Genomic DNA, 22257 nt, shown 5'->3' on the forward strand with positions numbered 1-22257 from the left:
ACGCTCGCGAGTGCGGACTTGTGTCTAAAGGCGTGGGGGATAAACACACTTTAGTTAAGGGCCCCTAAAATAAAAAACAGAATGTATTAAAATGGGGGGGGGGGGCTTTAGAGGTACAAATAGAGAAGGGAGTTTAAATATTATTAAGCTATATTATATGAAATGCATAAAAATTCGATAACAATAGCAAAAAAATAAATAATTTTTAAATGAGGTAGAGAGCGATAGAGGAAGACACCCAACACTGACCACACATCACATACACACAACAGCACACACGCAGGCATGCATACATACACTACACACATATACACAAAAGGAAAAGGGAAATATTTAAAAGACTGTCTAGTCACAAAACAAAAAAGAAGCCTGATCCTGTGGTAAGGAAGAAGAATCAAAAGTCAGACACAGTAAAGAGGTTTGGGGTGTGTGAAGACAGGTGGCTGTAATCAGGAAAAGAAGCAAGAGTTCTGGTTTATGTCAATTAACCTGCTTTCCTGGAAAAAAAAATAGCAAGAGTGAAACAGACCCCAAGTGCCTTTCCAAACAGAAAATGCAGCCTTCGATGTAACTACTCGATATGTAACAGAATTTTTTCTTCTACTGTCTTCCAATAAGAAGCCACTGGAAAGGAAAATTCCCCTGGTTTTCAGAACACAGAATTCTCTAAGGGCTCTGGTTCTCTGTAAGGGCAATTTCATTACCGTAGAATAAATATATTAAGCTGGCAGGTTTTCTGTAATGGCAGAAAGTTCACTGTGGTATTATCATTCATTACAGAGATCTGTCTTGTGTACCAATGGACAGTCATTGTACTTTGACTTGTTCTTGCTTTATTATTCTAATGCTCATTATGGCCTCTGCTGTGCTACAGCCTGGATGTTGTGTAAATAAGGTATTAGGACCTACATGTGGTAAATAATACCATTCCAGTGAGACCTAAACTTCATCTCTGTACTGGGGAAGTCAAGGTGAATCAAAGAACAGCAACGATGTCTGTCCTCATGAAAGTAGACCTGATCCTGACAACACTTGACCCGAGGAGTAGTGACTTAAAAGACTCTGTGATGCATCATCTTCCTCTCCTCCAAGGCTCTCAAGTCAGCCTTTCTCTTTGAAACTAGGCTGAACATTCACCTTTTACTGCAAATTACTCTGCCCAACAGTTCTTCAGTATTATTTTTTTTCTTGGACTTAACATAAGCATAGAATTTTCTGGAATCTCTGAAAAATCTACAAATTAGAATCAGTCATCTGGGCATTATGTGCTTGTGACTGTCCTCTAAAGCCATTAAACTCAGCTTCCTACCTGCCCTTATTGTCACTGAGGTGAACCTTGTCTAGGGTGGCTTTTCTTCAACATTGCCTGTACTTCTCACCCACCTTTGCCTCTGCATTCCTATGACTAACTGCTTCATCCAGGCCACCATCATGTCTTGTCTGGACCAACCCAGCAGCTTCCTAAGTCACTTCTCCAGTTCCATTTCCGCCCAACACTGACACATCAATCCAGAATTACATATCACTTGTGGCATGATTGGCAGAAAAATAGGCTAAGAAAATAGGCTAAATAGACAAAGATGTCTACATCCTAATCCCCAGAACCTATGAAAACATCACCTTACATAGCAAGATGTGATTAAAGATCCTGAGGTAAAGAGATTATCCTAGATTGTAGGTGTCATCACAAGACGCAAGTCAGTAATACAGATAGAGAGTAAAAGCAAATGCCAAGCTTGGAACCAAGCAGCTGTGAGTCATGGAATTCAGTTCCACTAGAAAATGACTCTCCCCCACAACCTCCAAAAGGAGCCATCCCAACTTACAGCTGGGTCAAGTGAGACTGATTCTGAATTTTTTACTTTTAGAACCATGTGATTATAAATTGCTATTTGGGGCCACTATGTTTGTAGCAGTTTGTTACAGCAGCCCCAGGAAATAAGTGTAAACTACTTTCACTAGTTTACATCTCCCTGGCCCGGCACCCACTGCCCCAGGCGACTAACACAGCCTACTCACCTTCCAAATCCTTCATTAGGCTGAAAGCTCTATCAGAGCAGGCACTGCATCCACCCCCTCACCTCTCTAACCCCAGCCACCCCCAGAGTGCCTGACAGAGTAGGCAGTCAACCAGTGATGGTTAGACAAGCTGATAAGGTTGAAAGGAAGGAGAGTTGGCACAGCAACACCAAACATACAAAATGGACAAGTAATGTCAAATGGAAAATAACAGTGTCCCACCAATATAGGAGAACAGGCCCTCAGACACAGCAGTACCCTGCTCAGACCACCACACATTGCTTTGCTTGGCCCAAAATCTGCAAGTTCCTATCCTCCTGTTCTGAGTCCAAAGCTGGCTCCTCTGTGAAATCTTGCTGGAATTTTCCATGAAGACTCTCCCCAGCCTGTCCTTCTGCTAGCCTGTACACTTTTGGAGTCAGAAAAGACCATCTTTTTTTCTTTCTTCTTTTTTATTTAGATATTGTCTCAAAATGTAGTCCAGGCTAGCCTTGACCTAGCAATCCTCCTCTCTCTTCCCCCCCAGGTGCTGGGATTACATGTGTGTGCCATGACTCTCAGCAGAAAACTCGTCTTCATTTCTTGGTGTAGTGCTAAAGAAAGGGTAAATGTTTGTTTTCTGTTATTATTATTCATGTCATTGTTAATAATTATTTCAAATTTCATGCAAGCATACCATCGGAATCACCACAACCACTCTCAATAATAAGCATTTACCACTGAGGGGACCTAAGGGCTATAGAGGCTCATCCTGTGCCCTGAAACAGCTCATTAAGTTTGCATCTTCCGGAGCTCAACAAGTGGTTACTCAACAAAGATACTAGCCTGTCTCTCCCAGATTGAATCCTGAGACACCATACCCTACATTGGTCTTACTGTTTTGATTTTGCTTTGTATCTTTGGTCCTTGCTATTAATGTCTTCCAGATTCCAGGCCTTAAAACTTTACATAATGCTAAGGGACGCCAACCCTTGACCACCATAACCATCTCCTACAAAGAGCCATTGGATCACTCCAAGTCCCTGGCCCTAAACACCATACATCTCACCTCGTCTTAATGTGAACTCTAGGGAGGGACACATCCAGCCCTGTTCCAAAACAGACAAGAGCAGTCATTGCATCGTGTTTCAAAGAATTAGGCCCCAAATAATTAAGGGGATAATGTTGTGATAAAAACAACTGTGTAGTGAGGCTTCTTCTCTCAGATGCCTCTAAAGTTGACAGTTAAGGCTAACCAGAGCAGAAGCCACACCCAGGGGGATGTTCTGCTCTACCCAGGACTCTCAGTCAAGAACTCCAGCTACCTGCCTCAGTGGAGTTTCCTCAGTCAACTTCTGCTGTTTGTTTATAAGCTTGTGATTTGATGATTTTAGCATCTGGGCTACTCTTGCTGTTTCTGATGGATACTGGGTGCCTGATTTCATCGTTTTGTGATCTGTTGCTTCTCTCTATCTGCTATTTGCCCTTTGTTCTTTTTACTTCTGTTTGTTAGTCACATAAAAACCTCATCCAAAACCAAAACTATAGCTGTCATAGATCATTCTCCAGACTGTACAGAACAAATGGTTCCAGAGAGTCCAGCATTCCTGAGGCTAGGCAGACCTGGGCTTAAGAAAAGTCTTTTTAGGCTTTAGTCCAGTTCCTTGTATCAATTTGCTAAGGACCATCTTCAGGAACAGTTTGAGCAAGATACATCAACTCTTGGTTTTGCAAATCTTGGATCAAAAAATGGTTTCATCATCCCAAACGGTCAGTGACTGGGTAAACTTGAAACTGTCACTTAGCTTCTTTGTTTATTTATCTGTGAAATGTGAATAATAACCTCTTCTTTTAAACCCCACAGCGTTCTCAGGAACAGCAAATAAGTCCCCCTGGTTTACTGATTGGTGTATATTTGCAGATGTCAGGAGTACTGGCAGGGACCTCAGAACGTTATAAAACCTTTTGTGAATTTGACTGAAAATGGAGTTGGCTGCTTTTACAAATATGACTGCATATTTCAACAGCTAGAAATGAATTTAGAGTATGACTTTCCCTGAGGTTGAATAAATTTTAAAAGGGTGTTTTCATCACTCCATTTCTTCTCAAAAACAGATGCTACAGTAGTTTGCCCCTGATTGAAAAAGAGAGGGGAAGAGGGATGGGTAAAAATACCCTGGACCACCTCAGTCTAAGAAAAATTTTACAAATATGTTAAGGAGTTCTCGAGCCAAAGTCAGCTGATGAGCTCTGGGTTTCCGTGAGCAAGCTCACTGTGGCATCCTTGCATGCTCAATTTCTAACTGAGAACAGGTCATGGGGAAAACACTTGCCATGCAAGAAAGGCAATGGATTTCACAGCAGCACCAGAAGCTCTTGATAAATTACACTCCCTCCAATTGGAGGCTTACAAGTGCATGCTCACAGCCACCACAGCCCCACTATACAGATAAAGAAAACGAGAACCAGACAGGTTAGATGACTAAACCAAGGTTAAGTGGCCAGATGGTAGAACCAGGATTAAAACTAGAATAATCTGACTTGGAGGTCACTTCTGCAATGGGACATCAGAAAGGACATAAGAAGCAAGGCAATTTCAGACCCTTCTATTCGAAATTGAGAAAGGAATTTGTTTCAGACGGGTATGAAAATATTTCCCAGTCTTTGAGAGAGACTGCTTCTACTCCCTAGTACTGATGGCGTTTTTTCCCCATACTGTGTATCAATGATGGATGGATTGATCATATAAAGTAGTGGCCTAATACACTCCTCAGCTCCCACAGGAAAATATTTAGCAGTAAAAGGGATGCAGAAGATTGATAAGAAAAAAATGTTGGGTGAGGGGTGGATATGATCAAAATACATTGTATATATGTATGAAATTCTCAAAGAAAAAAAATTAAAAGAAAGGAAATGTGAAGAGACAGCTCCCCCTCCACTAAAGTCTTCATTTTAAAATGTTCCCTCATGAGTGTTCAGCATATTTCATCTTTACCTATGTAGGGGTGGAAATGGAGGCATATGTGGAAATCAGGGTCTGCAGTTGAGTAACATCTTAGTAATTTGAATTACTCAGACTTTCCCATGTCCTGTAGACTTACTGTATTATTCATTCATTCATTAAACAAACATTTGAGTTTGCCTTGTACCATGTTGGCACATCGCTGCCTTCAGACTTAGCAGTAGAATTGACAAGGTCTTATTTTCACAAAGCCTTCTGTGGAGGGCAGTAACTCTTATCTACCCTCTTTAGCAGGTGAGGGAACTAAGGCCTAGACAGGTGACCTTGAGTAGCCTTTCTACTAAATAGTGGCAGGCTGGACTGTGTCTTCAGACACCTAACCTTGAGGGCCTCCATTCCTCCATACTACTTGAAACAAACAGCAACCAAAGGACTCAAGATCTCTTGGAAACCTGAATTGCAGCCACCTCGGTGCTTCCACTATCACGCAGCAGCGTAAATCTGCCTGGAAACCCAGGAAAAATATAGGATGAGTGCAGGTGCACTCACCAGAGGCAGAAACCTACCCCACTTCCCATCCATCCCCAAGCCTGGATTCATCCCCCAAGACACATGCACTGCTGTCACAGAGCTTCCCCCAAGCCCAAGCTTAAAGCTCACCTACAGTCCTTAAAAGGCTTCCCAAAGCCTAGGTGGATTCCAGGTTGGAGGCGAGGGTTAGGATGAGTGCAGGAGAGGTAAGAAGGCAACAAGCCCACCTCAGTGCTCTGAGCACACCTGCCTGTAGTTGTCAAGGTAGGCAGCCTTTAGAGAGGAGTCTATTCCCCCTGGATTCCAGATAGAGCAGCAGCTAAATCCAGTTTGTTCTGTTTCAGTGTAACTCCTCTGTATGACAGTCCCTTACTAAAAAGGCAATCAAACTAGTCTCTTTGACTAGCAATAAGGTCCAGTCCACACACACTAATGAGCAAACCTAGCTCCCAAACTATTACTGTGCCTTTGAGTTAAGCCTTGCTCTCTCCCCATAGCCCTCTCAAAAGCATCAGCCTTTTTATAGCAGTTCTAGCCACAATAACTAAGTTCTGGAACCAACCTAGGTGTCCATCAATGGAGAAATGGATATGAAAAATTGTGGTTTATAGACATAATGGAATTGTTTTCAGCCATAAAGAAGAATAAAGTTATGCTAACTGCAGAAAAATGGATGCAACTGGAGATAAGTATATTAAGCAAATTAAGTTAGTCTCAAAAAGACAAGTATCAGGGCTGTAGAGATGGCTCAGAGGTTAAGAGCACTGACTGCTCTTGCAGAGGACCCAGACTCAATTCCTGACACCCATAGTAGCTAACAGTCATCTGTAACTCCAATTCCAGGGAATCTGACACTCTCTTCTGATCTCCACGAGCATTGCTTGACACAGGTCCACTTACATACATGCAAACAATACACTCATACACATAAGATGATAATAATAAATTTTTTAAAAAGGCAAACATCACATTTTCTCTCATTTGTGGAGCCTAGATTTTACATAGACATATAAAATCATATTTGTACAGATGACACCCAAGTAGAAGCAAAACTGTCTAGGGGAACAAAGAAGATTAAATGGATGGGAGGAAGAGGAAAATTGTGGGATGTGGAGGATATCCCCAATGTAGATTATATACTTGAATGAAAATGACTTTATGTAACTCAGTATAATAAGATTCTTTTAATTTTTCAACATCAGCCTTTAGCACTCCTGAAAATCTATAGGCAATCAATGGCTGCTGGGGGAAAAAGAGACTTTTTTTCAGTGCTGTAGTCACTGGTAAGTTGTGGCTCCTATAATGACCCCTGCTGCCCATGTGCATGCAACAACCATACTGAAATTCACTAAGTAATAAAAAAGAAGCATGAAAGTAGAGGGGGCCTATTTGGGGAGAGGGAAGGGGTCAGCAGGAGTGGGAGGGAGATAAGAGAGTATAAAAGGGATGAATATGCTCTAAATATATTACATATGATGAAAATGTCATAATGAAAACATTGTTATGTATAATTAATATATGCTAAAAGAAAACATAAAAGATGAACTCAAGATAGAAGAGACCAAGGTGCCATGTAGTGAAGAGGATCTTAGAGAGCAGACAGAAAGAGAACAAGGCCGAAAGGGAGCAAAGGGGGCCAAGAGGAGGCTGGCCCCTGGCCTCACATCTGCCCTCTTCCTTCTCCTTGGTGAGATGCTTATCCTCTCTCACCTCAGTCACTGCCACAGCGTTCAGTCCTGTCTCCCTTAAACCCATGTCACACATCACGGAAACCTGGAACTCTCCAGTGAACCAGATCTAATACAGGCAGCAGGGGTCCAGGGTAAAGTGCAGGCTCCATGACTTGCTCCAAGACTTCCTTCCAGGACTTGGCACTCACCTATCTCCCTGTCTCGCCCACTGCCACACCTCTCAGAGACAACCTTTGCCCCAACCAAACCCAAGCCTGCCCAGGCCAAGCTACCTAGTTATGCCACTGTTCTGGTAAAATCAGACTTGGTTCCCACATGCCCTTCTCCAGACACTATTTTTGACTAACTTATATGTCACCACTCCTGAGACCTCCCTGATCTACCAAACCCTAGTGTGATCACATGCCCTTCCTCTCTGCCTCAAAGTGGAACTTAGGAGTGCTTACAAGTACGAGGTTCCTAATTAAAGTTTGTTCCACTCCTGGATTTATCCACTCATCCGCACCAGCACTTATGACATTAAGTTCATATACCTTCTCCAAAGAAAATTTGATGCAGGTAATCTAGCACACAGAGGCAGTCCTGATGTTACTGTGTGTTTCCAGAGTTGTATGTTAAAGTTCTCAAAATCAAAGTGATCAAGGGTGCTCCACAGGACGGAGACATGACTCTATGCTCCAAGCATTCAGTTCTAGGTTTCCTCGTTCTTTTAATGAAGTGGGAAAAGATTATCATCTATTCATCTTTATAGAATAACTGGTTAAGTCAAAAAGAAATCTATTGAATGTCATAAATCACCTTTGGTGAGTCATCTCTCTTGTCCTGGACAAGCAAAATTCCCCTCTAGTCTGCCTACCTCTGACTAAGCCCAAATTGAACTTGGATTTGAGGACACCCAAGACTTTAGGACTTCTCTTACCATGCCCCAATACTGCACACCCCAACCTAGAAGACTATACGGAAGATGGACTCATTCAGGGCTTAATGGACCAGTGACTTCCTTTTCAGGACTAGTAAGCACATGGCTTCTCCTGATCTTCCAAATCTCTTCTATATCTATAAGGCAAGGACATAGCACAAAGTAAGGGTTGTTCTCCACCAGCAGAATGAGTGAGAATAATGCTCTTAGGACTAGGAAAACCAGAGTGGCCATTCAGCCTACTTCCTGCACAAGTTTAAGTTCCAGTACAGCCCCATTGTTCCTAAGAAGCATTAGGCAAGGCCGAGAGAAAGCACCTTTGCTCCAAGTGTGCTCCACTCCCAGGTGGAAAGGTAAGAAACACTATTCAGAAGAATCCACATAATAAGGCAGGGCATGCAGCTCCATTCTAGTTCTAAGCAAGAACTCAATAAACATGATCTATCCACATCCTTAGTATATAAAAAGGACAGTGAGATCTATGTTTAAAAATGCAATGAGTATGTAATCACCATGCTGGGCAGAGGCATAAGGGTATGTACATGAAAGAGTAGTCAATTCTACCAAACAAGAGACCAGGAAAAGCTTCAAAGACAGGACATCTGCTGACAAAGAAAAGGGGATAAAGTGTCTACCATACAACAAGGAGAGGCAGAGAGGAAGGAAGACCAGACACAAGGAGTCATGGGTACAAACACACTGAACCACAAACCAGCCTGGGGTGCTTAAGAACTTAACCAGGTCTATAGTTTAGAATAGAGAGTTTTAAGACAAAGTTTAAAACACAGCAGGAAGTACCATGGGTTTAAGTCTTGTTAGTGAGCATAAGAAGTCATCAAAGCCAGCACAGAGATGAGCCACAGAATCAGATGTGGGGTCAGCAAGTTGACTCTGGCAGCAGCGTGAAAGATAGGCCTGTGAAGCGAGAGACAATCAGAAAAGACAGTAGGTAGATGTTTGTGGGGTAGGGGCTAGTGAGATGGTTCAACAGCTAAGAGTGCTTGCTGCACGCGCATGAGGATAAGAGTTCAGATCACAGTACCCACATAAAAGCTGTGTGTGGTCCCATGCATGCCTATAACCTCAACACTAAGGGGAACAGAGATAGGAGGATTGCTGGGACTTGCTAGCTACCAGTTTACCCAAAAAGACGTGAGCTCCTGATTCAGCAAGAGACCTTGCCTCAAAATAACAAGGCAGAGAATGATAGGGGATGTTATCTAATGTCCTCCTCTAGTCTCAGTACCAGGCAGACACACCTGTACACACATGACTGCATACACCACACACACACACACACACACACACACACACACACACACACACACACAAAGTTTACAGGGGTAGATTATGAGGGCCTCAACTCAGGAAGTCACAAAGGAGACAAAGCAAAAAATGAGAGACTTAGGGCTATTAAGAAAGTAACACCCACAGGTCCCTGTGATCAATGGAAAGAAGTGTTGGAGGGAAAGAGATCACAGGAGTAGAGTGTTCTGCAAGACAGAAATGCAGGATATTGGGTCTGCAGTCCTGCAGCACATCCAAGGGAGCGGCTATCTAGCAGTCACAGGGAAAAGGGGACTGAAACTTAGGGAGGAAATTCAGCTAGATCCCTGGGTATGAGAGTGGGGAGTGTCTACACAATATTGAAGCTGCTCCGGGACTAAATGAAAATGTCCAGAGGGAGTTGAAAAACAAGAAGAGAGTAAAAGATGTACTCAAGGGAACAGCACTTAAGTGGCAATGAAGGAGTCTGTGTGCAAAGAAGAAAGAGAAAGAGAAGAGAGGAAAGAGGGAGAACCTGGAGAAAGAGAAGAGAGGAAATGTGGGAGAACCTGGCTGTGCCTTCCCAGACCCTGTGGCATTAGATCCACCCATGTGGTGTCCAGTATCATTGACTAGGCCTGGCCCACAGGTGGTGGTATATGCTGGATGAACTGATCACTGTCTTACAGAATCATCTGTCTGCTTTAATCACATTCTCTTCCTGGTTATCAGGAACACCTCCTCCACAGAACCTTTGTTCTGGATTTTACTGGTGTGCCAAAACTCCCGGAAGCAGACAAGATGCATTTATTGTCCTCAATATAGTAAACTCCCCCTCAGTCACTCAGGCACAAAGAGCCTGGGACCAGAGTGACCCCTGAATTTGTTGAGTTGGGCACCAAGGTTGCCTACCTCCTAGTTCTCCCAGTAGGCCCAGAATGCTGCGCTGATAAAGCAGACTCCTCTGTCCTGACCCCATAGTCAAGACTGTAGAGGTAAATGCCACCACTGGGGTTCTGCTGACTTATTCCAAAATGCTTCACAAGTAATAAATTTTGACTCACGTCCTATGTGTTTCCCCTCCACAATTTAAATTAACTAGAGCGCTTTTCCAATGAATGATCTTTCTCTTCCTTTAGGGATTAAAAATAATATATGCGGTTGCAGTTCCAAAAATATCTCCTTTCCCCTGGGACCAAGTATTTAAAATACTATTTTGAATCCTATTGGCAGGGCCTTTCCTGTGAGCTAGAAGTTTGCCTCTCCCAAGAGTCTTTTTAAAAGCTGTTACCTCTTTTCTCTAGACCCTCCCAGGGAGGCCTTCCTATCTAGGCTCCAATAGCCCAGAGATCCTGCTAATTCCCATCTCGTTCTTGCTCAAAGCCCCACAGCCTTCCATGTGAGGGGTCTGTCCTTCCTCCTCCAGCCCCTCCCCGACTCTACACACTGTTCTCTCACTCTGCAAACTCTTTAATCATGTACAAATAGATCACAAGTAGTTGCTCTGATTTTACCACTTCTTATAGATCCACAGTGGGAAGCAAAACCAAAAAAACATACTTCAGTCTTTTAGGAAGGAAGATTCTATTCTATCCATAACTCATTCCCTTACCTAGGAAATCTGCTCACTGCACCTCAGCCAGTCACACTGACACAAGTAGCTAAAGAGGTGTCAATAAATTCTATATTTGCCAGAGGACAAAATACATTAAAGAGACAAGTGCACTAATGGTTTATAAGGGTCTAGAAATTTGGTGTATCTATTATTCACTCATTCAACTAGTACATGTCTACTACGTGCTAGGAGCACTCCCAAACTCCCTGCATCCAGGCTGCCAAGTCACCACCCCTCAGGAGATGGCAGGGACCCATCCTTCCAGGAAGTGTGAGGTCAGTGTAGCCACTCAAGTAGGTGCCACTGACCCTAGAGCTTCGATCTTCTCCTGCCCCGAGCTTCATCTCCTCTGATCTACATTTTTCCTCCATTCTAAAGATGACTCCTAAGAACCTGCTCAGAACCTTACTCACCATCTCGCCTCTCTGGTGCCTTTTCCATGAAGACACTGTGCTCTGTGTGTGGCTTTTGGGTAGATGATATTGGATATCCACAGTATCAAGGCCATACTGCCCCAGAAAACTGCTACTGCATATTCTTGTATCAAAACCCCTGTTCCTTTGACACCCAAGCCTTCTCATTCCTCTCCTTCCTGCTCTCCCTTGTGACCATCAGTACACATCTGAATTCCTTCCCTAATTCCCCAAATCCTTTCATCCAGACCTAGCTTTCCTCCTGAACTACCTCAACAACCCATAGACAATCCACCCAAGACCGAAGCTTCCCATTACCCCAGGCCCTCACCGCCACCACCACCATCATTACTTCCATTCCATTTCAACCATAAGCTTATAGTGGGTCCCCCAGAGAAGATCTGCTTGCAATTTATTGTAAGTAATTTTACTTAGGAGAAGCCCTTAGGAAGTTGGGGTCAGCACGGAAGGAGCAGAAGCCAAGTAATGAGGAAATTCCAGGTAAAGTTCCAGTCTTTCCTCAAACCCATGGAGGACTCTAGAAACCAAATTCCTTCTCAGAATTTGTCCCACTTTGAAACACACAAGTTGGACTTCCATCGTTTTACCCAGTCAGTCACCAGATATGGAAAACCTCTGGGAAGCATTCTGAGAAAGACTGCAGGGGACCACCAGGGTTCTCGGAAGGTTGAAGGTACAAGCCAGAAAAGAGAGCAGCATACAAAGCTAGAGGACGGTGCACAGGGAAAGCAGATCCAATGGGCAACGACAGCATCTAAAACTGCCTCCTCTGTAGCCGTATCCTGAATCTCATCATCACCAGGAGTGTGCCTAGCTCAGCAATGCTCAGTTAAAGCCCCCACGACTGCTACAGTATGAATGACTGTGTCTCCCTGAAAGTTCATACACTGTGATTTAATTTCCAACATGATGGCATGAGGTAGAGGGACTTGAGAAGTATAGGGACATGAGCAGAGCCCTCATGGATAGAATTAGGGCCCTTGTAAAAAATACTCCAAAATAACACTTCACCCCTCTACCACAGAAGGATCCAGGAAAAAGCCAGCCTTCCAGGAACCAGGAAATAGGACACTAGACCTGTCTTGACATTGGACTTCCCAGCCACCAGAACCATGGGAAATAAATTTCTATTTTTTCAAAGCCATCCAGCCTGTGGTATTTTGTTACAGCAGCCCAGTCTAAGACACTGACTTGAGCATCCTCCCCTCAGCTTGCTCCTTAATCATGCTCACATTACATTCTCCCTCTGCTTTATCCCCTCTGTGTCCTCTTCCTCTTCTGCACCTAACTTGGATTTTATGTTCAACACTTCTCCTCCACTAGCAGATTCAACTTTCCCTCCATTTGCTTTCTCTTATTTCATGGCTAACCTTTATTTTCAATTTGACTCACTTTAGAATCGCCATAGAAACACACTTCTGGGAGTGTCTGTGAGGGTGCTTCCAGAAAGGTTTAACAAGGCAAGGAAGACTCACACTGAATTTAGGCAGCACCATCCCATGGGCTAGGGTCTAGGCTGAATAAAAAGAAAGGAAGTTATGTACCAGCACTCATTTCTCTGCTTCCTGACTGTGGATGCTACAGGACAGCCACCTCAAGCTCCTGCTGCCATGACAGTCCCTTGAACTGAGAGCCAAAATAAACCCTTCCTTACTTTAAGTTGCTCTTATCGGGTATTTTGTTGCAGCAATGAGAAAAGTAACTAACACATCCCAGAAGTGCTCTTCTCACAGTAATTCTTTCTCTCTGCTCAGCATCTAAGGTTGTGCCAAATGCTGCCATGGAAGAGCCTCAGAGATTTCTGCCACTCTAAAGGACCCATAGTATTCTTCCTCAACTGGCCCTCAGTGCCCCACAATGGTCCTGTCCTGTTTCCCTGCTCTGAGACATCTGTCATGATAAATGTTATGAAGACATTAAGACCGATCTCACTATAAGCAGACATTATATTGGAAATAGTCTACAAGATACATATTTACAAAAGGGTTTTCTGCAGAAAGCTTTAAAGAGAATATTCTGTGTGGTCTAAGCTGGCTTTGGTTTCTAGCTCTACATTGTAAAGAGCAAGGTATTTATGTAGAATGAGGTGTGCCTTTCTTAGTAATGCCCTTCTTTCAGGTCGTTGAAACGGAGGCTCAATGCCAGCACATTCTGCTTTACAAGCAGCCCCAGCTATCTCCATTTGCCAGCCTGGCTTCTCAGTGTTTCTGACTCCTTGCAGTCACTGAAACCTCCTAAAAAAAACTTCAATGGGAAAAAATGTTTAGACAATTCTTCCTTCACTGTGCCTACTAAGCTGCAAAAATAAACAAGACCCATCAAAGGGAGAAGACAGTTTGTACAAAATACCCTACAAGACAGCTTCGCATTTTAGCATCACCCTCTGGGTAATTTCCCTCTAAAAAAGGGGGGGCTTCTCTAAATGCACATCCATGCTGCTGACATCAGCAACATCTCTTTGACTTCCTGCAAGTGCAGCTATCAGAGGCGGGGAGTAGGTGTGGGCTGCAGGAAGATAGCAACTAAAAGAGAAAGGATACCCACATTATTACTCATGAGGCTAGGGAGACACTGATGTAGGAAATGTACAGATGCATTCATCTGAAGTGTTTTGAAATATTAATAGCTCTAATTAAGGAAGTCTTCATGGAATTCAGAGACCTACTAAAAACTTGAGGAAGTAGATTTCCCTGTAGTAAGGCAGTTCTGTGTATTGCCAGCAACACCTAGATTTGGGGTATAATTTGGCCTCTGCTGAAGACACGAGTCAGCACTGCCTGGGAAATCTTGGGGCTGAACCAGCTTCCTGGGGAATTTTCCATACCAGCTGCTGAATACCTCATTTCCATCCCCAAAATATCCTCCTTCTGCCAGAGGGTAAACTTGGGAAGCCCCTTGACAGTAGACTCTTTTGCTTCTGTCTGAGTCTCCCATATCCCAATCCTAGTGCACAAAATATACATGCTTGATTGAAGTCCACCCAAGCAATTCAACAAAGGTTGGCCAGGTACCAATTTTACTTCAGGTACCAGGTATACAAGAATAAAGAGAAGTCCCTCCTGCCCAACGTAACCAACTGAAGTAGAAGAACTGATTGGATGTAGGGAGTAGGGGGGTATCTTCACCTCCACCCCCACATGATACAGAAAAGGCCCAGCACTCAGTCCAGATCTCAGAGGTCATAGACATCCCCACATGACTTCTATAGAAAGCATCAAATTGCAAACTTCTCCTTATCCTCTTCCTAAATAGCCAGTCAAGGGTGGACAGAAGTTTACTCCAGTGGCTAAAGTGAGCCTTCTCACAGTCTCTCAGACACAAGTCAGTTACCCAGACAAAATCTCTATAAGAGGTTAGGTGCAATAAAACAGCCACCATAAGCATATTTCCCTCCAAGGAACCATGGGATATTATTTAAAAATCTAAATCAAATTAGATACTGAATACTAGCACATATTAAAGTAATTGGTATAGAATAAAAGAACTACTTTCAGTTTGCAACGTAAATAAATGTTACCTGCTGTTATTCTTGTAAATAACAAAGCCAAGGGAAACCACAAGAGCAAAAAAGTCATTTTCATGGGGAGTACAATCTAAGCTTCAGATTTTCATGTGTGTGCCAAGAAATAGAATCTTTGCAGAAAACCCTATCTGATGTTTAATTCATCATACATTTGAATTCAACCCATATTTAATTTCCTTGAAATTGCCTCTAACAAGGTTATTTGAAATAGTCTTGTGGTTATGTCTCCTCCACCTCATAGAGAAGAGAGGCTCTATGCCATAACCATGTAAAATTGTAAATGACTCAGCCTACCTATTGTGGAACTTGTAGGCATTTTCAAGAGTTGCCTGCCACTTAAAGATCTTTAATGGCCCCTCAGAGGCTGGTTCCACTTATGCCACCATAAGTGCAAGGTACTCCACTCAATAAAATCATTTGTACCATGGGAACATAGAGCACATATTTAATTCTACAAGCACATCCAAAAGTATCACATCACTTGCTCACTAAAGACTTTCATATGAGGCCCAGTCCTTGCCTTCACTAAGTTGCACCACATTTACAGGGTGGTTTTTCCCATCCAGGCATCAATATCAACCAATTTTCTTCATACAGTACATGCAATCTCTTCTTTTCTTCTTCTTTCCTTTCTTTCTCCTTTTACTTTTTAAAGCAGGATCACATGCATCCAAACTGGCCCCAAACTCAATAAGTAACCAAGAATAACCTTAAATTTCTGATCCTCTTGCCTGTACCTTCTAAGTGCTGAGACTACAGATGCGTGCCACCACACCCAGTTTACATGGTACTGAGGAGCCAACTCAGTGATTCATGCATATGAGACAACTAAGCTATAACTACAGGCCATATGCAATTTCTATCAACCCAGCATCTGATGAGGACCTACTATGTGCTCAGCACTCTATGAAATATGTTAAGAAAATTTATTAAATGCATTAATTATTACCAGAAATAAACTCCTCCAAAACTGGTGGCTAAATGCTACAGTAGACCATGTGATCACTTCTAGTTTGTGGGTTAATTTAAATAGAATAGCCTTAAGTGTGTGTGTGTATGTCTGTGTCTGTGTGTCTGTGTGTGTGTCTGTGTGTCTGTGTTTGTGTGTCTGTGTTTGATAAAATTCAAAGGTCATAAAAATCACCATTTTAAGGTGAAAACTTGATGGTGTCAGATTCAACAAGCAAAAATGCAGGACAACCAGTTAAATTTGTGTTCTTAGAAAAAACAACCACAACAAAGTGTGTCCCAAATATTATCTGAGACATACTTATTCAAATTTTCTTCTGTAATTCAAGCTTCACTGGGTATGTGGTATTGTATCTGGCAACCTTAAGCTAAGGAGAGGAGAAGCACAACCATGAACCACCCAACACAACCAGCTGTAGGGGATGAAGTACTGTGCTTGATGCTATGGCTTGACTGTCCCCCAGGGTTTGTGTGTTGGGAACTTAATGCCCATTGTGACAGTGTTGAAAAGCAGCATCTTTAAGAGGTTCTGGAGCTGGGTAAGTGACTTAGTGGCACAGCATGTACTTAGCATGTGTGAGGCCCTAGATTTGATCACCAGTCCCAAAACCAAAAAGGTGATCAGGTCAGGAAATATCTACCCTCATGAGTAGGTTAATGTCACTTGTCAGGGAGTAGGCCTTCTGTAAGAGTGGATTTGCTATAAAAGTAGCTTTGGTCTAACAACGTTTTTTTAATGTTATTAGACTATTACAATTCTAAGTACAAGATATCACTATTGAGTAATTTGATTCCTCCAGAGTCGATGTTTCTATTAGTTTTATTAAGAGCTAATACACTACCTCAAATGCTTACTCTCTTATTGACCTTTATTTAATTTGCATATGTGTGGTTGGTTAAAATGCAGTAACTTTTTAAAAATCAGTGGTAAAAGTGACTAAGGTTCTCCCTTTCTGCCTCTCTCACCCTCCCGCTTTCTACCATGGGATGACTCAGCAAATGTCAGTATCTTGATTTTGGACTTCCCAGCCTGCATGACAGTGAGAAATAAATTTCTTCTAATAATAACTGAGTGTACAATTCTGTTGTAGCAGTAGAAAATGGACTAAGACTGTTGGAAAACCCTGCTGTTAGAGTTGTAATTCTCTGTGTCCAGATAGCCCTAAGGGGCTCGGCGCCAAATGGAAGGACTCCCCTTTTCAGCAGGGGCCTCCTGCTCTCTTCCTGGCTTACCTGGAAAGTGCCACCAAGCACGGATGCCTGACCTTATTTGGAACATGACCTTTGGCATAGTTACCTGGAGTAAAAACTACCCCCAGGTTTTTTCTATATGATAATCAGGCATTGCCTGATAGTCGGACGATAGGAGCCCACTACCACATGTAAATAAAGCATACTATGAGCACCTATCAGCTGAGGCTTTGGCTACTGCCTCCACACTATAATTTCTCTGGTTCTCCCACTGAATAAACGGAGCTGTTTCACTGAGTCTGGAGCTGTATCACTGCATTTGTTTCACTGCCCCATGAAACCAGCCTCCCCGGAAGGGCTTTCTTCCGTCAGTGCTCACTGGCCGTCCTGACTCCGTTCGCTGCTTCTGCTCCCCCTGTGCTCATGGACCGGTGGCCAACGACCCGCGAAGAGAGGGAGAGACCCCTGCATAAGACATCGGGTACCAATCCCAAAAGTGTATCAAAGCTCCTGTCACCCAACCAGCCCTGTTCTTCTCAAGGTCTCCATAGCCTCCACATTGCCAAGTCCCAAGGCCACTGTCATGGTTGCACATGACTCTGCCTCTTAGAACCCATTAGAAGCCCTTGCACTGGCTCAAGATGCCCTCCCAATATGGCTTCGGTGACATTACTTTCTAAGTTCTCCTCTACTTGAGCAAATTCAGCTTTTTCAATATTCACCCTACAAATGATTCCTCCTCTCCCTAAATTCTGAACTTTTGTGGGTTCGTTCCTTAGGCTTGATTCTCTCTGTCTCTCTGTCTCTGTCTCTCTCTCTGTCTCTGTCTGTGTGTGTGTGTGTGTGTGTGTGTGTGTGTGTGTGTTTGTATTTAATCTCTCCCAGGGCCATGGTTATAAAGGTAAATATCACCTACTTGCTAATGGCTCCCAGACTTTCATGCTCAGACTTAAAATACTCTTGACCATCCAAATACAGATTTGAATATCTCAGTGAAGTTAAATTATGTTTGATGACTAACTCAACCAAAATAGGAGCCTCATCTCGTAGAATGATACTAACATGCACCCAATTTGCAAAAGCCAAAACAGCAAGATATCCTGACAGACATCCTGCATTTTGGTCTCCATTCTCCTGTCCCCTCCCCTTAATGGTTCTGTTATTTCTACCTCCAAAATAGATACAGAAACAACCCACTGCCCTGTCTCCCTGCCCGTGCCTGGTGCAGACCACCATCTTTCTCCTAGTTTTATCCGTAGTGTACTCACAGACTTTCTCCCTTCCTGTCTCACCCTCCCCATCCATTCTCTGCATAGAAACCAGAAAAATCTTTATGTCAATCATCTCATATCCCTCTCTGCTCCAATTGTTAGTACCTCCCATCTTGCATCTAGAACAAAATACAAGTCCTGCACCATGACTCTAAGATCTGAACACAAGACCGCTGCTCACCTCTCATCTCCTCTTCCAACACTATCGCTCTCCCTGTATTCCAGCCTTCATTCGATTTCCATTCTCTCTGTCTGGAAAGCCTACCCCCAGTCTTCCATGGCTAGCTCCTTGCTACCCTTTGGGTCTCAGTTTAGATGTCTTTTATATACGGAATAATAATATATAAGTATTTACTTAAAAGAAATTTTGTATAACAGCTAACTCAATTTTCTCAAACAAAAGCTATAAGTAATTTTCCCAAGAAAATTTTCCACTAGAACCAGAATACAAGGCCAGTAATTTCCAACTCTAAAATCTAAGCTCAATCAAGAAATATTAACATCTTTGAGTTCTGTTACAAGAAATTATTCGAAAGAGTAGTTCAACCCATGGTTATAAACTTATTTGGAAATCTGGCTTGAGTTTCTCAATTTGGAACTAATAAACCCTTGAATCATATCTTTGGTATTCAGAATTACATTTAACTCTGGGAGCAAAAAGAAAGTAGCCAGACCATATCTCAAAGCCCAAATGCTGAGGCTTAGGCTCTGACTTTGGGGGGCATAGTCCAGCAAAAATAAGCTAAGCAAGTCAGCTACTGGCATGAAGGCTAACTGCATCCACCCCCAGAATCTTACATCACACACTATCTCAAAACAACCACATTTTTATTCCTAGGAATCCCCAAAGATTCTAGGAGAAACACCCTAACTAGAAGCAATGGAAGCTCATAAGGAACTACCTTGGAAATGAAGCTTGGTATCAAGCACTTCATCCTGAAGATTAAGTGGAGGCTGGAATCCACAACTTCCTGACACTGAAGCCATATTGTACAGCTCCAGGAAGTTCTGCTCACAGATGCACATTATACAACCTGCACGACCATAAATGTTAGCATCTCTACCTTTGAAGGATGTGTTTCAGCTTCATATCAAGCTTATTTGGTATTAGGTTAGAAAAGTCCTTGCATTAGAAAATTCAAGTATCTTCTTATCACAAATGAAGAACTGTTGTACGCATCTATGAAACTTCACTGCCCATTAAAAAACAGTATCATACTTTATTTTTAATCACTATCCATAGAGAAAACTTTGATGCATAGAAACAAAGACCTCTATCTGATCTGATCACTCTTTCTAGGACATATTTTTGCATAAAATTAGTCAGGAAATTCTAACAGACATATGATCAAACTGAAGTGTGTATGTGTGTGTGCGTGTGTGTGTACACACACACGCACACACACATGCACTTGTGCATGTAGACACATATATACACACTGTTGTGTAGATGTGGCACATGTTTGCATGTATGCATGTTTACATGTATGTGCATATGTGTGTGGAGGCCAGAGATCAAAGTGGGCATTCTCCTCATTACTGTCCACTTCTTTAAAAGAATTTTTTGAGACAGAGTTTCTCACTGAATCTGGAGCTTATTGATTCAACTAAGCTGGCCAATGAGCTTCAGGGATCGATCTATCTCCCTCCCCAATATCAGTGCCAAGATTAGATGTGCATCACCATGTCCAGTTTTTATGTAGGTGCTGAGGATCAGAACTCAGGTCCTCATGTTTGTGCAACAGGCACTTTACTGACTGATCGCCTCTCAAATTGAAGTCTTAAAAACTGGAGTAAACTCTCATTTTCCTATAACATTATGGATTTGTGCTTGCCAATGCATTTTAAAGGCTACAGTAGATGATGATGCAGATTCTGCCATAGAAAAGACTTTAGCTGGTGAGAGAGACCTTGAGCTTAAAAGTCAGAATAATGACACAGGTACTGCTTACAGACCAAATCTTCAAACTAAAAGCATCCAAGAGCAGTGTGGAACAGATCAGCACTGTTCAAGCTTTTCAAACAAAACCCTTTCTTCAAATAAGCTAAAAGTTAGAATTTTAAGTGGCAATTCAATTGAATAAAATTCAAACTTTAATGGATACTACAAGTATAGATATGAAATTCCATTTAAAGAAAATTTTTTGTTCTAAAAATCTGAATAGATTTTGGTGCTCTATTTCTCTGGGATGTATAAATTAAATATATTAAAGATATATTTGATGCTGAATTGGATTTCATATCAAGTGTATCTCTCAAAGCAAGCTATATAGCTGTAACATAGACCTTTCCTTGGGTACCAGAAGAGGCAGAGTGCAAATGGAAATCCAGAAGAAAATGGATAGAGTGCAAATGGAAATCCAGAAGATGATGGACAGAGTGGAAATGGGAATTCAGAAGAGATGGAATGCAAATGGAAATCCAGAAGATGATGGACAGAGTGCAAATGGAAATCCAGAAGATAATGGACAGAGTGGAAATGGAAATTCAGAAGAGATGGAATGCAAATGGAAATCCAGAAGATGATGGACAGAGTGCAAATGGAAATCCAGAAGAGATGGAATGCAAATGGAAATCTGGGTCTGGAGGAAAGAACACCAACGAGAAAATCCATAACTTGAATTCTAGCCCCAGCTTTGTGTTAACTAAGCCAGTCCCCTTGAGCTTGAACTCTGGACCAGATGACCTGGATACAAAGGCCTGCCTATGTGACTTCACCTCTATAGAACCATATTCCTATAATGGATGCAGTGAAGTATTTGTGAGTCAGTGGAGTGCACAGCAGGTTGAATGCATAATACTGCCAAGGTAGGAAAACCTCTCTTTGAGTTGTTGGTCAAGGTAGTCCAAGAGACTCCCCCAAAACACAAGCTATTGCCACAGCCCTCGATTGCCTCCCAGAAGTTCAAAGTAAGACCCTATTGCTGAAGACGTGATATACTTTGGACATAGAACTTGAAGCAATTGAGCTGGAACTGACCTGGAGGCCTCCTTCCTGAAAACTATCTCTCATAGTATCAAAAAAAAAAATACTGTGAAAACTACTAAGGGAGAAAAACCAACCTGTGATGCTACCCAGCTATAAAGCCTGCAAACCACAACACTGACTGGCCCAGCAAACTATCTCTATTAGTGCAGTGGTAGCACTTTTATCTTGGGGGTAATGAACAGCTGTCTAATTGGACTTAAGGCCCACCCAAGGAGGGAAATCAGGCATATTACTGTAAATATAGCCAAGTATATATGGTTGAAGAGGTCATAAATCCCAAAGAACCTATTTCTGTCACCTTCCTAGACCAACATAATTTCTTGCTATATTCTAAATATGTATCCTTATATTTACAGATGTACATACCTCTCCGCACTCATTAGAGAAACTTCTTTTTGCAACAGATGAAGACTATGACAAAATTTCACAACTGGTCAAAATACAAAGAATAAGTGACTATGAGGTGCCCAGTCCTAAGTGACACATCTACAATGCAACCTCTACACCTAAGGCTCGGGGACCACTGTGGAAGAGGAAGCAGGAAATTGTAAGAGCCAGAGGGACAAGATACCTGCTTCTAGTTAATGTAGTCTAGACATGATAGGGAAGATACACCAATGAAATCTTCACAGTATGGTAGTCTAACAAGATCTACATAAAGACAAAACCAGTTGACATGTCAAGGAGGATATGGAGGGTCATGACAGCCCATCTCAAGATGAACAGCTATGGACAATCAATGCATGTTGAGGGAGGGAGAATCAGTTTTCTCCAGGATCTAGCTTCCTAAGAGGTAATCCCAAGTGGGCAGCCCTAAACACAGGTACACAGGAGCAACAATAAATGGACTCAGTGCATTATATTTGTGTGTTTATAAATGTATGTATGTAAAAATAAT

At 42.4% G+C, this 22257-nt stretch overlaps 1 protein-coding gene across 1 annotated transcript in view; it reads right to left on the reverse strand.

Annotated features, from left to right (window-relative positions):
• Nucleotides 1–22257, reverse strand: part of Kcnk10 (potassium two pore domain channel subfamily K member 10) — a 156763-nt gene that overhangs the window by 89492 nt on the left and 45014 nt on the right. The gene's annotated exons all lie outside the window — the stretch shown is intronic.

Source organism: Nannospalax galili, unplaced genomic scaffold (assembly GCF_000622305.1).
Source record: "Nannospalax galili isolate Female #2095 unplaced genomic scaffold, S.galili_v1.0 scaffold500, whole genome shotgun sequence".
Taxonomy (NCBI): Eukaryota; Metazoa; Chordata; class Mammalia; order Rodentia; family Spalacidae; genus Nannospalax; species Nannospalax galili.